Below are 25,281 nucleotides of genomic sequence, written 5' to 3'. Positions count from 1 at the left end.
TTTTTTACAACATATAGGAGTACTATTTTAGGTACGCTTGCACCGTTGCACGAGGAACGCGTGCACAAGGTACGGCCAACATTCCTTGTACACCACCAAATTTCCAAACAACAAGGACCCACACATGGCCACAGCATCGGGAAACGGGACAAAGCGTGCAACAGGTAGGAAAGCAATAATAGAATTCGCCAATCAGAATTTGACATGTGAAGCAACAATAATATAAAGTATATAGTACGAAAAAAACTCAGATAGTGTGACGATACCAATAATTATAGGTTCTTGCAATCTATAGGGTTTTTCTTTCGGTAATGCCACCTCCACCTCCACACGCCGCTGCTTCCACACGATCCCACACCCACACCCCACCGGAGACGAAGACGACGGCGGCAGCGGTTAGGGTTCCAGCAACGGCGGCGGAGGCCTCTTTCTCTAGCCTCTCTTCCTCTTTCATCTCTAACTCCGTCGGGTATAGAAGGGGTTTTGGGGAGACAAGCTGGCCAAGTGGTAGAGACGGCGGGCTGGTAGCTTTGGGTCCTAGCGACTGTGGAGGTGGCCAGGTCAGATCAGGGCGGGGGCGTCGCGGCGGTGCTCGCCGGCGCCCATGGCCATGGCGGCGGCGGGAGGGGGAGGAGGAGGATGATGAGGACATCACTCCTTCGGATATACCAACTGATCCTCCAACCGTCATGCAAGGTCCAATGACCCGAGCTCGAATGCGTCAACTCAATTTACAGGTGAGCTCGTTCTTAAGCGATCATTTTCATACTTTTGATAATAGACTACTACCTAATGATGTTATCTTGCTTAGAAACATTGGAGAGGGTCAAGAGGGACTAAGAGGACGTGGAGGAGGTGATGATGACCAGCAAGGACGTCCAACACAAGCCGGAGGCCCAGTCCAACAAGAATTCGAGTCCGCCTCGGCCTCCAGGACCAGTCTGCCTGAAACTGGCCGCCCAGGACGCATCCGGACTCCGTTTTCAATGATCCACATATGGATGGAAAGCTAATTTGATAAGGAAGCCAATCCAAGTGGTTTCACGTCAAAAGCTGTTCGGAATCAATGGGAATCGTCGAAACAAGTCAGCGTCCAGAATCTGCCAGGGTGCTGCGACACCGTCTTTTGGTCCGTTGGACCATGTATCGAGTTTGGGCCCATTAGGGGCGCGTCCAGGGGTCTTGCAAGACCCTAGAGTCTTCATAAACAGCCGCCGCCCCTCCATTAGGGTTCGGGTTTTGCTTAGATTAATCTGTCAAGAAACAGTTTCGCCGTTCTTCGGTTTGTGAGACCCCAACTCGTGAGATTAATCTTTTATCTGCAATTTGGTTGCGTTCTTTCTTGTCCTTGCTTGCGTTCTTCGTTGCGCAGGCAGGGATTAGCCTTCTTGGTGAGGTCAACCTGGTCCGTGACTTGGTTGATAACCAGAGGAGCTGTGGTGCTAAGATTGCAGGGTTCGATCTTTCGATCTGAAGCCGGATCGGTGTGTCATTCTCCGCCACAACGATAGTTACCATCACCTAACGGAAGATCGGGATCCCCGTCTCCATTAAGTGGTATCAAAGCTAAGGTATACCATCAGGTTCACTTTTATTCCCTAGTTTTGAGTGTTTCGCTTTCATCCCATAGTCCAGTGCCATACTCGTTTTTCCTGTCCTAGAACCTTCCGCGCCATAGCCTTTGCATATTTCAGTTTCAGAGTCCGTCGTGTTGAGTTTGTGTCCTAGTCAAGGTCTTGTTGCTGGTTAGGTCATGTTAGAGTCCAATTCGTGTGTTTTCCCCCATCATTTCCATCAAATCTTGGCTGTTGTGACCAATTTTGCACACATTGTTCCCGTTTTGTCCTCTAATTCGGAGCCAATTCTTAAAACTGGTCCAGTTTTCGCATACAAACTCCATTTTCGACGTTCCATATATGCAAATCGATCAGAAAAAAAATTTCGGATCCGTTCATCCCCCGCTCAATCGGGGTTCAGAATTTTTAGATTGGTCAAAAAGTGGTCACAAGATCCTCGTTTCGTGGTCACAAGGTTTTTGTCGATTTTGATCCAGTTTTCTGAAAATTCCACAGGCCACGTCTTACACTTGTTTGAGCTCATATTTTCTATGGTTACTTCTTTTGTGCTCCTAAGTAAAGTAAAAATATCAAAAAATAAAATAAAAAAGTTGAAATTTCCCAAAAAAACAACGACAGTCCAAAAAATAGAAAAAAAGAGGGGCAAAAGAGGAACAATATCTAGAGGAGCACATAGAGAAGACCAAAGTGAGCTGTGTTAGCGTGTGCTGTCTAGTTCCTTATTTGTGTTGCTGTTTCCATCCACCATACTTGTTTTTCTTATATCTATCACCTTGCTATCCACCATACTTTTGTCACACACCTGGTACTTGCAACACTTTAGACCAGCAACGAGAACAAGTACTTTGGACTATAATTCAGCATTACTTTCTGTTACTGACTTGTATGCTAGATATACATATTACTCTTTGTTTGCCTTCCAAGCTCCACAAATTCTTCAGATCAGTACAGACAAAGGGCCTTGCAATCTCGGTACCACTACCTCACAGGTATCACGAACCAGCCGCCGGTTGTACCGCCCACTGCTTGCATTGGTAAGAACTTGGTAAGAGCTTGGTAAGACGCTTCCACTTGCTGTGAAAAGTGACACCACTACAACCACGTAGTCATTTGGTAGGGATAACTTTCACCGTTTGTTCCTGTTTTTGTGTTTACAATGGCAGGAGGTGATCAGACTGAAGATAACAATCCTAAGGGTTTCAACGAGTGTGTCAGCCAAGAGCAACTACAAGCTATTGTAGAGGATGCCCAGAAAAGGATGAATGAGGCCGTCAGGAAGGCCGTCACTGACACACTCATTGAACTCAACATTGGCAATAGCATGGAGAGATTGGACAAGCGAATTTCCACGCTAACCGACAAGGTTACTGAGTTGGAAACCTTTGTGGCGGGCAACAACGACGTTTCCGGCAGCAACACCGATGGTCAAGACACGGTGCATGATGCCGCTGGAAACATAGGTCGAGCTGCTGTTCGACAAGAGAGATTACGACAACGTCTTCGCCGCAACACGACAGGTATGGGTGGTGTCCACTACCACCACCGTCAAGGTAATAATCACCGTGTGCCCGATGATCCTTATGCTAAAATTAAGTTCACAATACCATCTTTTTCGGGTCATTATGATGCTGAGGGATATCTTGATTGGGAGATGACGGTAGAACAAAAGTTTAGTGCCCACCTTGTACCTGAGCAGCATAGAGTTAGACAAGCTACTAGTGAGTTTAAGGATTTTGCTATTATTTGGTGGAATGGGCTAGCTACACAGGATGCTTTACCTGGTACATGGGAAGAACTTAAGGTAGCTATGCGTGATCGTTTTGTTCCTCCTTATCATAGAGACTTGCGTAAGAAATTGATGCGTTTAGAACAAGGAGATAAATCTATACATGATTACTATGGTGAGCTCCAAAAGGGATTGATGCGCTGTAGTGTTGTGGAGGGAAACGAAGATGCCATTTGTTGTTTTTATTTGGGTTTGAGGCGTGAGATTCAGGACATTGTTGATTATAAAGAATTTAACACTATCAACCAGTTGTTTCAGTTTGCTATGCTTACAGAAAAGGAATTGCAGGGGCATGAACAGCAGGGCAAGAGCAAGGTCAGCACTAGCACATACACGCCACGCTCAGCACCATCTTTGGGGCTGACCAAGCCAACCACTTTTTGGACGCCTCCACCAGCGAGCAAGCGACCAACAGCCTCTAGAGTTTCCGCTACACCTAAGACACCTCCCGCACGACCTTCAGATTTAGGTAAAAATTCTTTGTAGGTGCCTACCAAGAGTTCCTCATCCGTTGCATCGACGGGACACACTTCGGGTATTCAGTGCCACCGCTGCCATGGCATTGGCCATGTGCAGAAGGACTGCCCAAGTTAGCGGGCATATATTGCTACAGAAGATGGTTACATTAGCACCTCTGACATTGAGGATGAAGAAGACCAAGATGCAGATGAGGAGGACGGTGAAGTCCTTGGTGACGAGGCCACGGCGTCCTATAGGAGCATTATTGTACAGTAGGTGCTCAGCTCACAATCCAGCAACCTGAGAAGCTACAACGCCATAATTTGTTCTAGATTTTCTTCGTCATCAGCGACCGTCAAGCACGTGTCATTATTGATGGAGGTAGCTGCAACAATTTGGTGAGTTCTGATTTGGTCAAGAAGCTTAGCTTGACCACACGCCCACACCCACGTCCATATCATATTCAGTGGCTAAATGATTCTGGTAAAGCAAAGGTAACACAAACTTGCAGAGTTTCATTTTCCATTGGTTCTTATGCTGATTCTGTTGATTGTGATGTGGTACCTATGCAAGCTTGTTCACTTTTATTGGGTCGTCCTTGGGAACATGATAATGATGCTACACACCATGGTAGAAGTAATAAATACACTTTTGTGCATAAAGGAAAGAAAATTACTTTGGTACCTTTGACCCCTGCTCAAATTGTACAAGCTGATAGAGAACGTGCTGCTAGTTTGAATGATGTTCAATCTGAAAATCAGCAAGTTGCTAATTCTATTTTCCCACCTAAAAAGGATAAGTCTACATCTATTTCTAAGGCTGAGGGGATTAAATTGAAGGGTGGTGTTATGCTTGCAACAAAATATGACTTTGCTGAAATTTCTGATGATGATATTTGCTATGCTTTGGTATGCAAACGAGCTATGTTTTCGCTTGATGATATTGTTAGCTTGGTACCTCCTGCTGTCACTAACCTTTTGCAGGAGTATGAGGACATTTTTCTAGCTGAGATACCCCCGGGACTGCCACCTATGAGAGGGATAGAGCATCAAATCGATTTGATTCCGGGAGCAACCTTGCCCAACCATGCTGCTTATTGAACCAATCCTGAGGAGACTAAGGAAATTCAGCGACAAGTCCAAGACCTTTTGGACCATGGGTATGTACGTGAAAGCCTTAGTCCTTGTGCCGTTCCTGTACTTTTGGTTTCTAAGAAAGATGGAACTTAGCGTATGTGTGTTGATTGTAGAGCCATCAATAATATTACCATTCGGTATCGTCATCCTATTCCTAGGCTAGACGACATGTTAGATGAGTTGTGTGGTTCTATAATTTTCACTAAGATTGACTTGCGAAGTGGCTACCACCAAATTAGAATGAAACTTGGAGATGAATGGAAAACTGCGTTTAAAACAAAATTCAGATTGTATGAGTGGTTAGTAATGCCTTTTGGTTTTACAAATGCACCTAGCACTTTCATGCGCTTAATGAATGAGGTTTTACGAGCTTTTATTGGACATTTTGTGGTAGTTTACTTTGATGATATATTGATTTACAGCAAATCTTTTGATGAACATATGGATCACTTACGTGCTGTTTTTAATGCTTTACGTGATGCACGTTTATTTGGTAACCTTGAGAAGTGCATCTTTTGCACGGATCGAGTTTCTTTTCTTGGCTATGTTCTAACTCCACAGGGAATTGAGGTGGACGAGATGAAAATTGAAGCCATAAAGAGCTGGCCAGTTCCCCAAACAGTCACACAGGTGAGGAGTTTTCTTGGTCTTGTAGGATTCTACCGTCACTTCGTCAAAGATTTCAGCACCATTGCTGCCCCATTGCATGAGTTGACGAAGAAAGGAGTCGTGCTTCATTGGGGAGAGGCACATGAGGAGTCCTTTGACATTTTGAAGGACAAGCTTACACACGCACCATTGCTGCAACTTCCAAATTTTGGTAAGACTTTTGAGCTAGAATGTGATGCTAGTGGAGTTGGCATTGGTGGTGTTTTGATGCAAGATGGTAAACCTGTTGCTTACTTTAGTGAAAAATTGCATGGTCCTGTTCTTAATTATTCCACGTATGATAAAAGAATTGTATGCACTTGTTCGTTCTTTAGAGACGTGGCATCATTATTTGTGGCCTAAAGAATTTGTTATTCATTCTGATCATGAATCGCTTAAGTATCTTCGCTCTCAAAATAATCTGAATCGTAGGCATGCTACATGGGTTGAATTTATTGAATCTTTTCCTTATATTATCAAATGCAAGAAAGGGAAGGATAATGTGATTGCTGATGCTTTGTCTAGAAGATATACATTGCTGTCACAACTTGATTGCCGGATTTTTGGTCTTCAATCCATTAAAGAACAATATGCGCTTGATTCTGATTTTAAGGATGTGTTGCTTAATTGTAGAGAGGGACGCACATGGAATAAGTTTATGATCAGCGATGGGTTTTTGTTTAGAGATAACCGCCTATGCATTCCAGTTGGTTCCATTCGTCTTTTGTTGTTGCAGGAGGCACATGGATGCGGATTGATGGGACATTTTGGTGCCAAGAAGACGGAGGAAGTGCTGTCCACACACTTCTTTTGGCCAAGGATGAGGTGAGATATAGAGCGATATGTGGCTCGGTGTGCCACATGTCAAAAAGCTAAGTCGCGGTTGAACCCACATGGTTTGTATATGCCTCTTCCTATTCCTTCTACTCCTTGGGCAGATATATCTATGGATTTTGTGTTGGGATTGCCAAGGACTAAGAGGGGGAGGGATAGTATTTTTGTGGTGGTTGATCGTTTTTCTAAAATGGCACATTTTATTCCTTGTCATAAGAGCGATGATGCTGTTCATATTGCTGACCTTTTCTTTCAAGAAATTGTTCGCTTGCATGGTATGCCTTCTACTATTGTTTCAGATCGCGATGCAAAATTCTTGAGTCATTTTTTGCGCACGTTGTGGAATAAATTGGGGACCAAGCTGCTGTTTTCTACAACATGTCATCCCCAAACTGATAGGCAAACTGAGGTTGTGAATCGAACATTGTCCACCATGTTGAGAGCCATTTTGAAGCGCAATTTGAAGATGTGGGAAGAGTGTTTGCCGCATGTGGAGTTTGCATATAACAGGGCGGAACATTCCACCACCAAGGTAAGTCCTTTTTAGGTAGTGTATGGTTTTAACCCCCGTGCTCCTATTGATCTTTTGCCTTTACCTACCACTGAGAGAATACATAGTGATGCTAGAGAGCATGCTGATTTTATTCGTAAGTTGCATGAAACAACTAAAGCAGATATTGAAAGCATGAATGAAAAGTATAGAATTGCTGGTAGTAAAGGTAGAAAAGAGCTTAAACTTGAACCGGGTGATTTGGTTTGGTTACATTTAAGAAAAGATAGATTTCCTGAGCTACGTAAGTCTAAATTAATGCCAAGGGCAGCTGGTCCTTATAAGATTATTGAGAAAATAAATGATAATGCATACAAACTTGAGTTGCCACCCGAGTTCGGGGTTAGTCCCACATTTAACATTGCAGATTTGAAACCTTATTTGGGAGAAGAAGATGAGCTTGAGTCGAGGACGACTCTAATTTAAGAGGGGGAGGATGATGAGGACATTACTCCTTCAGATGTACCAGCTGATCCTCCAACCGTCATGCAAGGTCCAATGACCCGGGCTCGAATGCGTCAACTCAATTTAGAGGTGAGCTCGTTCTTAAGCGATCCTTTTCATACTTTTGAGAATAGACTACTACCTAATGATGTTATCTTACTTAGGAACATTGGAGAGGGTCAATAGGGACTAAGAGGACATGGAGGAGGTGATGATGACCAGCAAGGACGTCCAACACAAGCCGGAGGCCCAGTCCAACAAGAATTCGAGTCTGCCTCGGCCTCCAGGACCAGTCTGCCTTAAACTGGTCGCCCAGGACGCATCCGGACTCCGTTTTCAATGATCCACATATGGATGGAAAGCTAATTTGATAAGGAAGCCAATCCAAGTGGTTTCACGTCAAAAGCTGTTCGGAATCAACAGGAATCGTCCAAACAATTCAGCGTCCAGAATCTGCTAGGGTGCTGCGACACCGTCTTTTGGTCCGTTGGACCATGTATCGAGTTTGGGTCCATTAGGGGCGCGTCCAGGAGTCTTGCACGACCCTAGAGTCTTCATAAACAGCCGCCGCCCCTCCATTAGGGTTCGGGTTTTGCTTAGATTAATCTGTCAAGAAACAGTTTCGCTGTTCTTCGGTTTGTGAGACCCCAACTCGTGAGATTAATCTTTCATCTGCAATTTGGTTGCGTTCTTTCTTGTCCTTGCTTGTGTTCTTCGTTGTGCAGGCAGGGATTAGCCTTCTTGGCGAGGTCAACTTGGTCCATGACTTGGTTGATAACCAGAGGAGCTGTGGTGCTAAGATTGCAGGGTTCGATCTTTCGATCTGAAGCCGGATCGGTGTGTCATTCTCCGCCACAACGATAGTTAACATCACCTGACGGAAGATCGGGATCCCCGTCTCCATTAGAGGAAGTGACGACAGAGCTCCAGTGAGACCCTACCACGTCGCAGCGGGCGGTGGTCGGCAGTGGAGGGTGAGGGAGGGGCAGTCGGGCGCGGGGAAGAAGAGGGCAAAGAGGACGAGGGCGTCTAGACACGGGGGAGAGGGAGCTACATCGGGCGCGAGCATGGGAGGACAGGACGGGCGGGGAGAGAGCGAGTGGGAGCAGACATCGGTATCCAGACATGGCGTCCGTCCTATCGTCCGAGCGCTAACATCCCTGTTTTTCTATTCATAGATTACATACAAAGCTATAATTCATTACTACCAACATTTTTTGCCGGTAGTTGAGAGTAATAATCCAAACTTCTTTCTGATTTTTAGTCCGTTATTATGCTAATATGAAAACATGAAGCATGGAGAGCTCACGTAGATATATAGTCAACTACAACAGTGGCAGGTGATTCACTGGTGATCACACATGACAGTAAGATAACCTACGCGGGTACATTGCTTGCTAGTTTTGCGCCCTATTCATTTGGCTTATAAGTCGTACTTTTTCAGCCAACGAACAGTATTTTTCTCTCACAATAAATCGGCCAACAGTACTTTCAGCCATGGCTTATCAGCCAAGCGGACAGGGCATTGGTCACAAATAAGCCAAACTGCGGAGCCCTTTGTGTCGGAATTAAGAGCAATGCATCCATGATGCAGCTGGTCATTTAGTATTCTAATAAGTTAATAGTTTCTTTTATTGTAGGCTTTATACAATAAAACTAATGACTATTCTAGAACTTGGTTAGGAAGATAGACAAACACGAATGCTTGCATGTTTCCATAATTTAGATAGATCAATATTCTCTTTTGTTGGAATTTATCTCCTTTCAATTTTTACACTATTACAAAAACGATTATAGAGATGCCACTTTTTTCAGAGATGGCTCTATCAAGAACCGTCTCTAAAAATAGTTCCTAAGATGGTTCGTCTCTAGAAATCGATTTTTAGTAATGGAATGCTATTTCTAGAGCCGGTTAGAAACATCAATCGCCTTTAGAAACAGAGGCATTTCTAGAGGAGGCTAGAAATGCCGCCTGTCTCTAGAAATTGATTTCTAGATGTGGCTAGCAATGTGGCCCGGCCTGCCTCTAAAAATAGGTGTAGTAAAAAATTATAACTTTTCTAAATTAAGTTGAGTAAAGGCAAACTTTATATTAAAATTGTAGAGCTCAGAGAGATCTATAACTTTGTATTTGATAACTTTTACATTTGAGATCCTTTAAAGTCCTAAAATTATGTTTTAAGTTCATATTTTGAAATTCTATTTTTTTTTGAAATTTTCAAATAAACTTAGATGAAGGTACAACCTAAACCAAAGAAATCGTGATCTAAAAATTTCCAGTTCAGTCTTCTTTGAAATTGTTTAGGGTCCAAAATATTCAATACAATATTGCATACTACACTTGTTCACATGTCACTTCGAGGTGCAGCGGTAGGGCAAATCTCGTGTGAGGCTAGAGATCTCTAGTTTGATCCCTGAACCCATACGCACATGTATTTTATGTGAAAAAACGTCTCACTTGTGTCTTGCAATGTTGCTGTCATGCTTGGTTCCATGATAGGCTTCATCCGGGGTTAAAATATCTTTTTTTCTATTTTTCCTCCATCTCTAGAAATCGATTTCTAGGGATGGTAGGTTTCATTCTGCTTTAGAAACTGATGATTATATTTTTAGATGCACTTGAATAGAGTTGGGTTTTCTATCTGCCTCTACAAACCCAATTTCCCTCTAGAAAAGGCTTCTGTCATAGTATTCTGATATTTTTAGTTTTAGATGTAATAAGTATGACGTACGTATGTGGTTGGCTTCATATTTTATAATTTTCTTATCAGCTTCATGTTTTTCTTGATAATGAGTGGGTAATAGCTGAACAGGTATATAAGGATATTTTAGGCTAATTTTTTCATTATGATAGTGATGAGTATAATCTATAACGTGTCTATGTGCACTTTGATTTTATTTTCTTCCATTAATGTGGTAATTTATAGGCCTTAAAAATTAACGTGGAGACCCTTTATGTCGGCTAAACACTAGCTAAGGCCTCGTTTAAATTCAGGGTGTAAAGTTTTTGGGTGTCATATGAGGGTGTCTCATGGGGTTTTCGGATACTAATAAAAAATAAATTACATAATCCATCAGTAATCCGTAAAACGAATTTATTAAGCCTAATTAATCCATCATTAACACATGTGTTACTATAGCACCACATTGTCAAATCATAGATTAATTAGGCTTAAAAGATTCATCTCGCAAATTAGTCGCAAACTGTGTAATTAGTTATTTTTTAGTCTATATTTAATACTCTATGCATATATCAAACATTCGATGTGATAGAAAGTAAACTTTAGGGGAGAAACTAAACAAGGCATAAAGTAAAGGTCATAGATAGAGTGAAATGAAGGGAGTATTTTTCTTTTGCTGCTTCTTTGTTTTTTCCATGTAGCATACTGCTATGTTATATATGTATGAAAATTTCGCTATCACCATTATTCGTACAATCCAGCGGCGTCGCCTTCTGAGTACAGCCACCAAGCGAAATCCCCCCTCCACCACCAGCGTCGTTTTAGCCCTTGTTTAGTTAGGAGGAAAGTTGAAATTAGGTTATTGTAGCACTTTCGTTTTTATTTGGTAATTAGTGTTCAATTATGAACTAATTAGGCTTAAAACGTTTGTCTCGTGATTTTCAACCAAACTATGCAATTAGTTTTTTTTCTGTCTACATTTAATGCTCCATGCACTTATCGCAAGATTCGATGTGATAGCTACTGTAGCACTTTTTTGAAAATGTTTTTGGAACTAAACGCGCGCTTAAGTGGCAGCTAGCCGCGGATGCCTGCAAAGATAGGTTCTCCAGGTCTCGAGTTACGGCCGGGTCCCTTTCTCACACTCCCATCCTCTTGAGATCCAACAATCCAACTCGTGCCACTGCCACCAAGCAGGAGGATATTTGCGTTGCAAGAGCCAAGAGGGACGAGGAGGGCTAGATGCCTTGCCGAATGGATCGGAGCATGTCGGATGGATGCCGGCGACCACTCAATGCATCACTGTGAATCTGTGATTCCGCAGAAACGCGGTGGAACCCTCGAATTCCACACGAAACACGGAGGGGCATGCACCACGCAGTAGCTTGATGATTGCATGCGCCCACCGGCTAGAGGAGGACAGGAGGCCGACATTTCACACATCACATGGTACTGGTCATTGATGAAAAGTGGGTAAAGAGGTGATTGGATTGGGCGTTTGTGCTGAAGGTTTTTGGGACTAGCTAGTGGAGGGACCTAACCAGATCCAACTGTGGCATTGTTGGGCCCCTTTTAGACAAAGTGATTGATCTGCTACAGCAGTAATCAGGTAATAATACTAGTACTAGGAGTAAGTGGTGGTGGCAATGGCATGCAACATAAAGCGTGTCCAGCAGCCTAGGCACGTTAATTAGTAAACAGGAAAAGTCCGCCTGATTGGAAGAGGAAAAAAAAGCGACCGATCGGGGAAATGAATTTGCAACATGTTGATGGCGGATATCCATTGCTATACATATCCCTCTGTCTCAAATTAAGTTAACTTCTAGAGTTGTTTTTAGTCAAACTATTTTAAGTCTCGATCCTTGCTTTCTACTAATCTTAAATCTTAAACTCTTGGAGTATAAAGTTAAACCCCATTAGATTGTTTCTCTCTTCATGTAAGATATTCACATCATTTTCCACTAAGTGTCCCACTAACTTGCGATCCTTGCGTGCAAACTACCCATGTCATCCCTTATTAATTACAAAAAAAAAATGTCCACATCATCTCTATTTTGTGCAATACTTTTGATCTTTAATATATTAGCATAAAGTCATCTACATATGCTATTTGTTTCATCACCTATCTTCTATAATGTGATCAAATATTTTATTGATTTTTCTTCTATTAGCTTACCGATTTTTACCAGGTCCAATATAATAAAATAGGCCCCGTTCGCTTCGCTGAAAAAACAAGCTGAAACACTGTTTCGGCTAAAAAAATAAGCTAAAAAGTACGGATTATAAGACAAACGAACAGAGCCATAATATGCAAGTTAAATTCATATATATACATAGTATACAGAATACCATATAAGTAATACTATATATAAAAGATTTATTTTTAAGAAAATCACGCGGCAATGCACGGGCAGACCACTGCCAATGGGGGGTGCTCCAACGCTCACACCCCGCAGGCGAAGGGGAGCAGCGGCGACACCTCTGGTAACAGCTCCAACCGGCCACAGACCCAGGGCGCCAAGCCTCAACAAAAGCGAAGGCATGACAGCATCCGCTGCTGGGGCGATCTTCACGCGGTCTTCATCGGCCACTTCCAGGGTACCTGCACCCGCCCGGAAACTCCTAGGATCTTCGCAACTACAAGTAGAGGGCCGACGAGACCCTCCGGGAGTACATTCGGTGCTTCTCCAAAAAGCGCAATGAGCTCCCAAACATCACCGACGCTGACGTGATCAACGCCTTCATCTACGGCACAACATGCGAGGCGCTCGTCCATGCGCTTGGCCATGAGATCAAGCGCACGACGCAGTGAAAGCACTAGTTTAGTTTTGATGAATTGATGAAACCCTAAGTGCTAACCTAGTTTATCAAAGTGATTATGAGATAGGTAGCACTACTCCAAGTGTCTAAGCAAATGAAGATCATGATATGGTGATGGCATGGTGATGATTAAATGCTTGGACTTGGAAAAGAAAAAAGAAAAATAAAAAGCTCAAGGCAAAGGTGAATTTGATAGGAGCTTTTTGGTTTATTGATCAAGACACTTAGAGAGTGTGATCACATTTAGGATCGATAGTCATACTATTAAGAGGGGTGAAACTTGTATTGAAATGCGGTTATCAAAGTACCACTAGATGCTCTAACTCATTGCATATGTATTTTTGATCTAGTGGAAAGCTAACACCCTCGAAAATGTTTGTAAAAATATGCTACACATGTGCATAAGGTGATACACTTGGTGGTTAGCACATTTGAGCAAGGGTGGAGAAGTTGGTGAAATGAAGGAAGTGATAGTCACTGAGATATAGTGACTGGACGCTGGTCACGCAATGACCAGACTCTGACCCAGCGTCTGGTCAATGGCGCGTAGTGAAGGCTGCCCTGAGATACAGTGATCGGACTCTGTCTAAACACTGTTCAGCGTCCGGTCATGCTGATGTGGCGGCGCACAGAGAAGAGGGAGAGTGAGCGGACGCTAGGCGAGTCTGGTCGGGCGTGACCGGACTCGTCCGGTCATGACTGGAACCTTACTAGAAGTGACCGGACGCTAGGCAACTATGTGTCTGGTCCTACACTGTAGTGCATCCGGTCACAACTTAAATGCACTGATGACCGTTGAGATCGGGCGATCAGCATTTAAAGCAGGGGACACGTGGCGAAGATCTGAGGACTGGATGCTGCGGTCCTGCGTCCGATCAATATGACCGACGCGTCCGGTCGCCCCGATTTTTTAGTGAATAGAGAGCCAACAGCTCTATTCATGGGGGCTCTCTATTTAAGCCCCATTGCCGGCTCTAGCTCACTCTCTTGGCTATTTGTATTGATATAGCAACCTTGTGAGCTTAGCCAAAGCCCTGCCACTCATCTCCAACATTGATTCATCATCTTTGTGAGATTGGGAGAGAATCTAAGTGCATTGCTTGAGTGATTGCATATAGAGGCACTTGGTGTTTGTGTTTTGCTGCTGGATTCGCTTATTGTTCTTGGTGGTTGCCACCACCTAGACGGCTTGGTGCAGCGGAGGAGGATTGACACGAGTTGGCGATTGTTCGTGGCCATCTCTCGGTGATTGTGAGGGGACTTGTGAATTTCCTAGCGGTGCATCGAAAGGTAACCCTAGTTGATTGCTCGTGTCATTGAGTTACCTCACTTGTGGGTAGGTTCTTGCGGTGTCCAATTGTATGGACGAGGTTCATGCAACACCTCTTAGCCGTCGAACCACCAAGTGTTGGTCTATACAACGGGGACGTAGCGTGTTGGCAAGCACGTGAACCCTGGGAGAAAATTAGTTGTCTCTTGCCCTTTGGTATTCTCCCGGTGATTGAGTTAGTATTCATCTTGTGATTGGTTCACTCCTCTATCGCGACTGGTATAATCATCCTTACTTACTCATTTACATACCCGCAAACTAGTTATAGTAAGCTCTTTGGTGTAGTTAGAATTGAGGAGCTTGCTTTGTAGCTTAAGTTCATCTAGTGGAGCTCTTTAGCTGTAACAAGTATGAGAGCTCTTAGTGAGTAGTGACTTAGTAAATTATGTGTCTAGTGATCATAGTTACTAGACTTGTTGGATAGGTGGCTTGCAACCTTTGTAGAGCTAGAGCAAGTTTGTTTATCGCTATTTATCATACTAATCAAATTGCTCTAGTTGGTTTGTAGATTCTTAAATAGGCTATTCACCCCCCCTCTAGCTATATTAGGACCTTTCAAGTGGTATCCGAGCCTGTGGTCACCAGTTTGATTAAAGGCTTAACAACCTCAGTGTCAAATTATGGCTCAAGTTGTATTCAACCTATGTGGGAGGCAAACCACCATTCTTTGATGGCACAAGCTATGATTATTGGAAAAGAAAGATAAGGATGTATCTTGATTCAATCAATGATAAGTATGGGATGTGACCGAGAGTGACTACACTATCATTGATCCCGACAGTCTCACCAACCAAGACAAGACCTAACAAGCAATGCAATACAATGGCTCTCAACATCCATATACAATGCCTATTGGAGGTGTTTGAGCAAATCAAGGATTGTGAGAGAGCTAATAAGGTGTGGAAGAGATTGGAAGGAAACATATGAGGGCACACCAGCGGTGAAGAGTGCCAAGTTGTATATTCTTAAGGACAAGTTGACAAGCTTCAAGATGAAGGAAGATGACAGCATTCTGAAGATGTTCCATTCGATTGCAAGTAATTGTCAATGATTTGAAGGCATTGAGAGAAATATCAATGATGATGATGTCTCTTGTCGGTTTTTGATGTGCTTACCTCCAAGATTTGAGATGTTGAGATTGCTTATCATAAGAGGCAATTTGAAGGAGATTACCCCTAACCAAGTACTAGGTGATGTCATGACACAAGAGACATACCTGTGTGGAAAGAGGAAGGGGTTGACAAGGATGACAAGAAGGAAGATGAAGACAAGAAGAAGAAGAGTGTAGCATTCAAGGCTAACTCATCATCCAAGAACAAGGGCAAGTCCAATAAAGAATCAAGTGATGATGAGGAATCTTAGTGACATTGATGATGAGGCCATGGCTCTATTTGTGCGCAAGATGGGCAAATTCATGAAGAAGAAGGGCTATGGTGCAAGAAAGCGATGAGATCACACCAAAAGCAAAGAATATGTGAGAATATGCTATAATTGCAAGAGCCACAATCATGTTGTAGTGGATTGTCCCTACAATAGTGACAATGATGAGGATGAGAAGAAGAAGCACAGAAGGAAAGGAAAATGAGAAGTGGATGACCTTTCAAAAGAAGAAGAAGGGTGGAGGCGATGTGGTCACTTGGGATAGTGATGGTTCTTCGGATAGTGATGGCTCTAGTGATGATGGCAAGAAATCTATCAAGAAAGCACTAGCAAGCATCGCCATCAACAACAAGCCCTCCATCTTCGACACTCCATCGACATGCCTCATGGCAAAGCCTACCTAGATAAAATTTGAGGTGAGTGATGATGATGAATTTGAATGTGATGCTTGTAGGAGAGATGATGATGATGAGGAGTACACCAAGGAGGATCTCATGGACATGTGTGAGTAAGTGCACATTTGCTTTGAGATGAAGAGAAAGGAGTGCAAAGAATTGCACAAGAAAGTCAAATTTCTTGAGCAATTCATTGATGTGCGAAATGCCACTAATGAGAGGCTAATACAAGCCCATGAAAAGCTTGGCAAAGCTCACTCTAAGCTCGAAAAGGCTCACTCCTCTCTCATCGATCAAGTCAAGAAGAAGGAAGCTAAGAAGGAGCAAGTGATTGTGTCTTGTGATGTGGGACTAACATGTGATATTATTGGTGAATCTTTTTATATGACCATTGTTGTTCCTCCCACTAACCCTTCTTGTAGTACTTCCACTTCAACTTCACCTTTGAGTGATGGTTTCACATGTGATGCCTCACTAATGGTGGAAAATGAGACCCTAAGAAGGAGGTGAATGAGCTCACTCATGCCTTAGGCAATGCCTATGGTGGAGATGCCTGCTTGCTAAAGTGCTTGGGTAGCCAAAGGTTTTCTCTCAACAAAGAGGGATTAGGCTATACCCCCAAGAAAGGCAAGGTGCCCTTTATCACTCCCAAAGCTAGCTTTATCAAGGGCAATGGTCAGTTTTGTAATAGATGCAAGCAAGTTGGGCATATAGAGTAATATTGCAAGACTAACAAGAACAAGCAACCTAATATATTCTCAATTAGATTTGATTATTGTTACATGCTTGTTAAGGGTGCCAATGGTGTGAAGGCTAAGTTCATTGGTACACCAATTATGGGCCCAAAATAAAGGTCATTTGGGCACCAAAGACCTTGGTAACTAACCTTTAAGGACCTAAGTAAGTTTGGGTACCTAAAAAGAATTGATCTTCTTTTGTAGGTCAATTATAAAGCCGGACGGAAGGCATTGGGTGCTTGATAGTGGATGCACACAACACATGACCGGTGATCCAAGAATATTCAATTCAATCAATGAAAATAAGAGCAATGGGATTGATAGTATCACATTTGGTGACAATGGCAAAGGCAAGGTCAAAGGTCTTAGTAAGATTGCAATATCCAATAACTTGAGCATTTTCAATGTGCTACTAGTAGAGAGCTTGAACTTCAACCTATTATCGGTAGCTCAATTGTGTGATCTTGGTTTCAAGTGCCTATTTTGATGTGGATGATATATAGATCATAAGTGTAGATGGCTCAAACTTGATATTAAAAGGATTTTGATATGAGAATCTATACTTGGTTGATTTCAACTGCTAGAGAAGCTCAATTGTCAACATGTTTGCTCACTAAGTCTAGCATAGGTTGGTTATGGCATAGAAGGCTTGGTCATGTTGGAATGAAACAATTGAACAAGTTGATCAAGCATGACTTAGTTAGAGGCTTGAAAAGATATCACATTTGAGAAGGATAAGCTATGTAGTGCATGTCAAGCCGGAAAGCAAGTAGGTAACACACATCCTAAGAAGAGCATGATGAGCACATCTAAGACATTTGAGTTGATGCACATAGACTTGTTTGGACCAACCACATACACTAGCATTGGTGGCAACTAAATGCGGATTTGTGATTACAGGATGATTTCACTAGATACACATGGGATGTTCTTTCTTATTGATAAGAGTGATGTGTTTGCAACCTTCAAGACATTCATCAAGAGAATTCATAATGAGTTTGAAACAACCATCATGAAAGTGAGAAGTGACAATGGAAGTGACGTTCAAGAACACAAGAGTGGATGATTTGTGTGATGAATTTGGAGTTAGGCATCAATTTTCGGCCAAGTATACCCCACAATCAAATGACCTAGTTGAAAGAAAGAATAGAACTTTAATTGACATGGCAAGATCAATGTTAAGTGAGTACAATGTGAATTATTCTTTTTGGGCCGAAGCAATCAACACGACTTGCTATTATAACAACTGACTCTATTGTCACCCCATGATGAAAAAGATACCTTATGAGCTATTGAATGGAAGAAAGCCAACATAGCATACTTTCGGGTTTTTGGTTATAAATGCTACATATTGAAGAAACGCACTAGATTGAGTAAGTTTGAAAAGAAATGTGATGAAGGTTTCTTGCTTGGTTACTCCACTACTAGTAAGGCTTATAAAGTTTGGAATTTAGCTAGTGGTACTCTTAAGGAGGTTCATGATGTGGAATTTGATAAAACAAATGGTTCCCAGGAGGAAGATGAGAATCTAGATGATGTGAAGGCACTCAATTAGTCAATGCAATGAAGAATATAGACATTGGTAATATAAGACCTAGAGAGGTGATTGATGTTGAAGATGACAAGAATCAAGTGCTCTCTAACTCAAATGTATAAGTTAGTGGCTCTCAAGATCAAAGTCAAGCAAGTGCTAGTGTTGACAAAGTGCAAGATCAACAGCAAGTGGCTACTTCACCATCTCAAGAAAATGATCAATCAAATGCAAGTGCTCCCACCAACCAATGTTGCAAGAGATTATCCTTTGGACTCTATAATTAGTGATATTTCTAGAGGTGTACAAAGAAGATCTAAATTGGCATCATTTTGTGAACATTTCTTATTTGTGTCATCCATTGAACCTAAGAAGATAGATGAAGCTTTGAAGGATGTTGATTGGGTGAATGCTATGCATGAAGAATTGAATAACTTCACAAGAAATTAAGTATGGAAATTGTTAGAGAGACCAAAGGGACATAATGTGATTGGAACCAAGTGGGTCTTTCAGAACAAGCAAGATCAAGATGGGATAGTTGTAAGAAACAAAGCAAGATTAGTGGCTCATGGTTATACTCAAGTTGAAAGTCTTGACTTTATAGAAACATATGCCCCGGTTGCAAGATTGGAAGCAATTAGGATCTTTTTAGCTTATGTTTGTGTCCACAACATCAAGTTGTACCAAATGGATGTGAAGAGTGCATTTCTTAATAGGTACATCAATGAGCTTGTGTATATTGAGCAACCTCCCGGTTTTGAATATGAAAGAAACCCAACCATGTTTACAAGTTGAGAAAGGCTTTGTATAGATTGAAACAAGCACCAAGAGCATGGTATGAGAGATTGAGGGATTTCCTACTCTCTAAGGGATTTAAGATGGGAAAGGTTGACACCACACTCTTTACTAGGAAGTTTGGAAATGACTTGTTTGTATTGCAAATCTATGTTGATGATATCATATTTGGGTCAACAAACCAAGATTTTTATGAGGAGTTTGGCAAGATGATGGTAAGTGAGTTTGAGATGTCCATGATTGGAGAGTTAAGTTACTTGGTCTTGAAATCAAGCAATTAAAGAATAGCACATTTGTGAGTCAAGGCAAGTACATCAAAGACATGCTCAAGAAGTTTGGAATGGATGATGTTAAAGCTATTAGCACACTAATGGGAATAAATGGAAGCTTGCATAGTGATGCTAGTGGTAACATGGTGGATCAAAAGATGTATGGGTCTATGATTGGAAGCCTACTCTATGTGACCGCATCAAGGCCGGATGTCATGTTTAGTGTATGCATGTGTGCAAGATTTCAAGCCTCACCAAGAGAAAAGTCATTTGAAGACAACAAAAAGAATATTGAGGTACTTGAAGCATACACAAAATGTTGGATTGTGAGCAAGATTTGAGTTGATTGAATATTCGGACTCCGATTATGCGGGATGCAAAGTTGAGAGAAAGAGCACATCAGGAATATGTCAACTATTGGGAAGATCACTTATGTATTGGTCATCAAAGAAGCAAAATAGTGTAGCACTTTCTATCACCGAAGCAGAGTACATTTTGGCCTAGTAGTTGTTGTGCACAAATACTTTGGATGAAGGCCACTTTGGTGACTTTGGAATCAAGTTCAAGAAAGTGCCATTGCTATGTGATAATGAGAGTGCAATCAAGTTAACAAACAATCTGGTTCAAAATGCAAGAACAAAGCACATTGATGTACCACCATCATTTCATAAGAGATCACCAATAAAAAGGGGACATTTGCATTGAGAGTGTAGGCACCGAAGATCAACTTGCCGATATCTTCACCAAGCCACTTGATGAGAAGAGGTTTTGCAAGCTAAGGAATGAATTGAACATACTTGACTTCTCAAATATGTGTTGATGCACCCCCCATTATATGACATGCCTCTCCTATGAGCAAAGCAAGGTAAAGTTGATTGATATGTCATTCATCCATTGCTAAGGACTTGTTTAGTGCATCTAGTCATTCCTATCATGTCTTAGGCTCATCCATGAAAATCAAACGAATTTGATGCTTGTATGGTACCACTATTGCTTGTATGCTTGAAATGATCTAGTGGTAGCATATGACAAGTTTGTGGGCTTGTAAACCTAGTGCTTAATCTAGAAAATGAGCTATAAGTGTTTAACTTAACATGGTCCATGATAACCCTCTTTTGGAGGTGTGAAGAAGCTTGCCCTTGGATCAAACCGAGTTAAATATCTTTTGCAAGTGATCTAGATTGAACCAAATTGGGAAAATGATCCTCACTTCATATTGTTTCACCCCAACCTATCTAAAATGTGAGCTCACCTTTTGTGCTAATTGTTGACAAAGGGGAGAGAAATTCACAAAGATAGTAAGATAGGGGGAGTAAACAAATGAAATGACATTGTAAGGTGATCAATCAAAATTGTACACAAGTAGGGGGAGCAAGCTCATAAACTTGTATATTGCATTCGAATGTGCATTTCATATATTTGCTTGCATGACACAAGTTTTAAATTTCAATATTCATGCTTGTGTGGTGTATGCTAGTTGTAGGTTTGAATGATGAAATAAAACTAGCATGCATAGGTTAAGTAACTAGACTTATGTTCATTTTATGGAAACTAGACCCTTGCTTCTAATGTTGATCTCATGGGGTATTCTAGTTTTTGTGTATGTTTAGTTACTAATGGTGCTAAGGATGGTATATTTGGTGCACTCCGATTGGTATCACACTTCAAAGGTCCATCTCTTATACCTTGCATCATTTGGTAGACATTGTCTCCTATATTTCCTATCTAAGCATATGTGCAAGCTACAATCCAAACTCTTAGCACATATGTAGAGGGGAGCAATTGCTACCATTTGGGGTTCATGAAACTTGTCCATATCCTTTTACACATGGTAAATATGTTTGGGCAAGCAACATGGATTCAATCAAATTCCAATTCATATCTTTGTGAAAGGGTTGTCATCAATTACCAAAAAGGGGTGAGATTGAAAGCTCTAGCTTGGTTTTGGTGAATTGATGAAACCCTAAGTGCTTACCTAGTTTATCAAAGTGATTATGAGATAGGTAGCACTACTCTAAGTGTCTAAGCAAATGAAGATCATGACATGATGATGATGGTGATGGCACGGTGATGATTAAATGCTTGGACTTAGAAAAGAAGAAAGAAAAACAAAAAGCTCAAGGCAAAGGTGAATTTGATATGGACAAGTTTGATGTGATCACATTTAGGATCTGAAAAGGGGACTATGATGCCTAAGAGGGGGGGTGAATTAGGCAACTTAAAATTCTAACTCTAAACTATGGCCTCTTTTTCTAACCTTAGCAAAACCAATGCAAAAGATAAACTATCTAAATGTGCAACTATGATTTTGCTAGTGTGTTGATATCTCTACAGTAAAAAAGAGTTATGCAAATAATCTAAATGCGGAAGCTAAAGAGTAAGATAGAGACATGTAAACTCCTATCGATGACTCCGGTATTTTTACCAAGGTATCAAGAATCATGCAACCTTCCCCCTAGTCCTCGTTGGAGCCCCTCTCAAGGAATCCCTCGCAAGGGCCAAGCTCCCAGTCGGGTAACTCCGTGGATAGCCTTGGGCCTTCCCCATGTGCAAGTAGGTCTCCGGTGTGCCTCTCCCGTACTGCTCCCCACCATCTTCACTATCAAGCTTCCACCCAAAACACCACAGGCCTTGTTCCCTCCGGTACACGGTGGCGGCCACACCACAAACGCGGTTGGTGTGATCTCGCAAGACTACAAGCCCCTCCAATGTACAACAATGGTGCGCCTAAGTACCGAGTGGTAATAGGTATGCAAACCTCACTAACACTAGGCCTAAACCTAGAACAAGCGCATAAGCGGTGGTCTAATCAACCTAAGCACTTCACAAAGTACCTACACTAATCACCTAATAAATCACTAAGCACTATACAAGTGGAGATCACTAAAATAGTGTATCAACACCCTTGGTATGTTTTCTCAGCTCCACTCCTCTCAAATGGCTGGTTGGGGGGTCTATTTATAAGACCCACTGAGAAAGTAGCCATTGGGGACGAAACCTAGCTTTCTGCAACTGATCGGACGCTGATCCGTCTTGACCGGACACGTCCGGTCGTCTGGACCGTTGGAGCGCGTGCGTTGATCAGACTCTGGCTAAGTCCGGTCATCATTGATCGGACGCGTCTGGTCACACTGGTGCCACTCTGGAACCTCTCTAAAAATGATCGAACACTACACTTTGTGCGTCTGGTCGTCCAATCTGCTGCGTCCGGTCATGCTAAAAACATTGTCGTGATGATGAACAGTGACACCGGTGCGTTCGGTCACTATTTCACTCAGTGTTCGGTCACTGCTGCTCAGCGTCTAGTCACAGCTACCGATGCCTGGTGTTGCTGAGCACCGGTGCGTCCGGTCACTCATAGAGCTATGTTCGGTCACCTCTCTCAGGCTCGTTTCTTCATGATCTTGCGTTCGGCTTGGTTCCAATCTTCATGCTTGAACTTTGCTTGACCTTGTATGTCTTCTATGCATCTTCACATGTCTTTCTTGAGGTGTTGATCATCAGATCATCACGTCGCCTTTGTCCAAGTCACGTCTTGCACCCTATTGAACTACAAAACAATCACTTGCAAATTCATTAAGTCCAATTTGGTTGTGTTGGTCATGAAACACCAAAATCCAAAGTGAATGGGCCTAGGGTCCATTTTCCTTACAATCTCCCCCTTTTTGGTGATTGATGATAACAGCGACCAAAGCAAGCAAATAATAAGAATTTTGGAATTTAAAAACTATCTACTTGCTAGGATGCAATGCAAAGGGCAAGGTTATATGATGCTAAAAGATACCATATGTAAACATCTTTGGAAACTTATCTTGCCCTTGCAAATATCCCCATGTGGCATTATGGATTTAAGCCTCCCCCTAACTCCATAATCCACTATCCTCCCTTTCTCAGACCATTACTAATTGAAAACCATTACTATTATAATTATAATGATCGAGCTTGCTTTTGGTCCCTACAAATTCTCTCCCTTTGGAACCAAGCACCGAAAAGGAAGACATTACTAGCACAAGGGAGGGTCAAACTTTGTGATCCTTTGTATGTGGAGTGGAATAGGTCACAAAATTTGACTCTCACATTACATAGACTAAGCCCCCCCTAAATATATGTATACATATGATAGAGAATGTAGTTTATGCATAATTGGCAAATTAATGCTCAAGGGAGTTTAATCTATATAATGCATGGAGAAAGCATATAAATACCAAAGTGAAATCAATATGATGATATTAGTCTAGAAATACCACATGTGGAAACCAATTTGATTTATACCACTTGCAATAGGTGGTGGATATTTGAAGTATGATGCTTAACTCCGGGGACTCCATTTTCCTTGCAATGAGACTACTACACACATGATAAGCTTGAAAATGTGTTAGTCTCAAAGTATCCAACTTGTAGAGTAACCTCCCCCTAAATTTGCGCACACAAGTATGGAATACTTGTAGGAGACATGCACATTGATTTAGAATCAAAGATACCACTTGAAAGATGACATCACATGAATGTGAGAATCATTTTCGAAGGTGATATTTGGGAGAAATTATCTATAATTTGGACTTTGGCACATATTAGATGAATAATTATAAAACAAGGTATGCATCAGTGCTCCTAAATAATTTAAACCATGTAGGTTTGCTCCAAGGGTTAAGAATGAAACCTGAGCAAGCCTACCATAAGATATATCCTAGTGTATGCAAAATAAAATATTTAAGCATGTCAATGCAAACCTAGGCATGAAAAGGAACTAGATGCTAATTGAGATTGCAAGAAATTAAATCTAGTTACCTAACATGGGGAGGGGAATTTGGGTCCATAGTGTTCACTAACCCACTTGGCAATTGACATGATCCAATGTGATGCAGCCCCATGAAATGCACCCAAAACTATACCAAGTCTGCAAATTCCCTGAAGTCCATTGGACTCCTCACTTCCCTTTTCAGGATCCTAAACCTTCTTGGTGCTCTTCATGTTGGAAATGATTTCTTTTGGCACCCAAATGCATTTGGCCCCATTGTTGGCTTGCTTGTTCACCTTGATGGCCATCACCTTGTCATTTTTTTTCTTCTTCAAGAGATAAGATGTGGAGGCATTTTTGTCCACCTTGTTGGTGTAGGTGTTAGAGAACTTGCTTGTTTGCTTTTTCTCTTTCTTCTTTGCTCCTCCCCCATTCTTCACCTTGCACTCATAGGACTTGTGGCCTTCCTTGTGGCATATGTAGCAAACCACGGTTTGTCCTTCATCAAGCTTCTTCAGTCCCTTGATGGTGTTATCTTGATGAAGTTGGTCTTGCTCCAGTCTTGCCTTTCACTTGAGTCAATGTCCTTGGTGAGGCTAGCCACTTCTTGCTTGAGTTGCTCATTCTCCATTGCAACCTCTTGTGTGCATGTATCTACAACAACTTTCTCAATACAAACTTGGTTGCATAAGGATGAGTCTAAACATAAATCATTGCAAGAAGTAGAGGCATCCTTTTTAGGCATGTCAAAGATAGAACTTTTCTTTTTAGGTGCCTCCGTGGGGGTAGAACCTATGGCATCAAGATTAGCAACTTTATTAGCTAGCTCATCACAATGTTTGCACATAGTTTCCATTTTAGCAAACAAACTTTTATAAGCATCTTGTGGGTTAGCTAACTTTTTCTTTAATTTTTTATTTTTCTTTACAAGTTGCTCATCATTGATTGTACAATTATTTGTGTTTGCACTAGTCTCAAGTTGCTCAATTTTAGTAGATAGCTCCATATTAAGATTGGTAAAAGTTTCATATTGTTCAAGCAAAGTAGCATAAGCTTGTTGTGAGCTATCTAGTTTTTATTTTAATTTTCAACCTTCTTTTGTTGACTAGTGCAAACTTTAGCAAAGTTAAGATTTTCTTGCACAATTTCATCATAAGAAGGTAGCTCATCA

This window comes from Miscanthus floridulus, chromosome 16, assembly GCF_019320115.1.
Source record: "Miscanthus floridulus cultivar M001 chromosome 16, ASM1932011v1, whole genome shotgun sequence".
Lineage (NCBI taxonomy): Eukaryota > Viridiplantae > Streptophyta > Magnoliopsida > Poales > Poaceae > Miscanthus > Miscanthus floridulus.
This window is presented reverse-complemented; position numbering follows the sequence as displayed.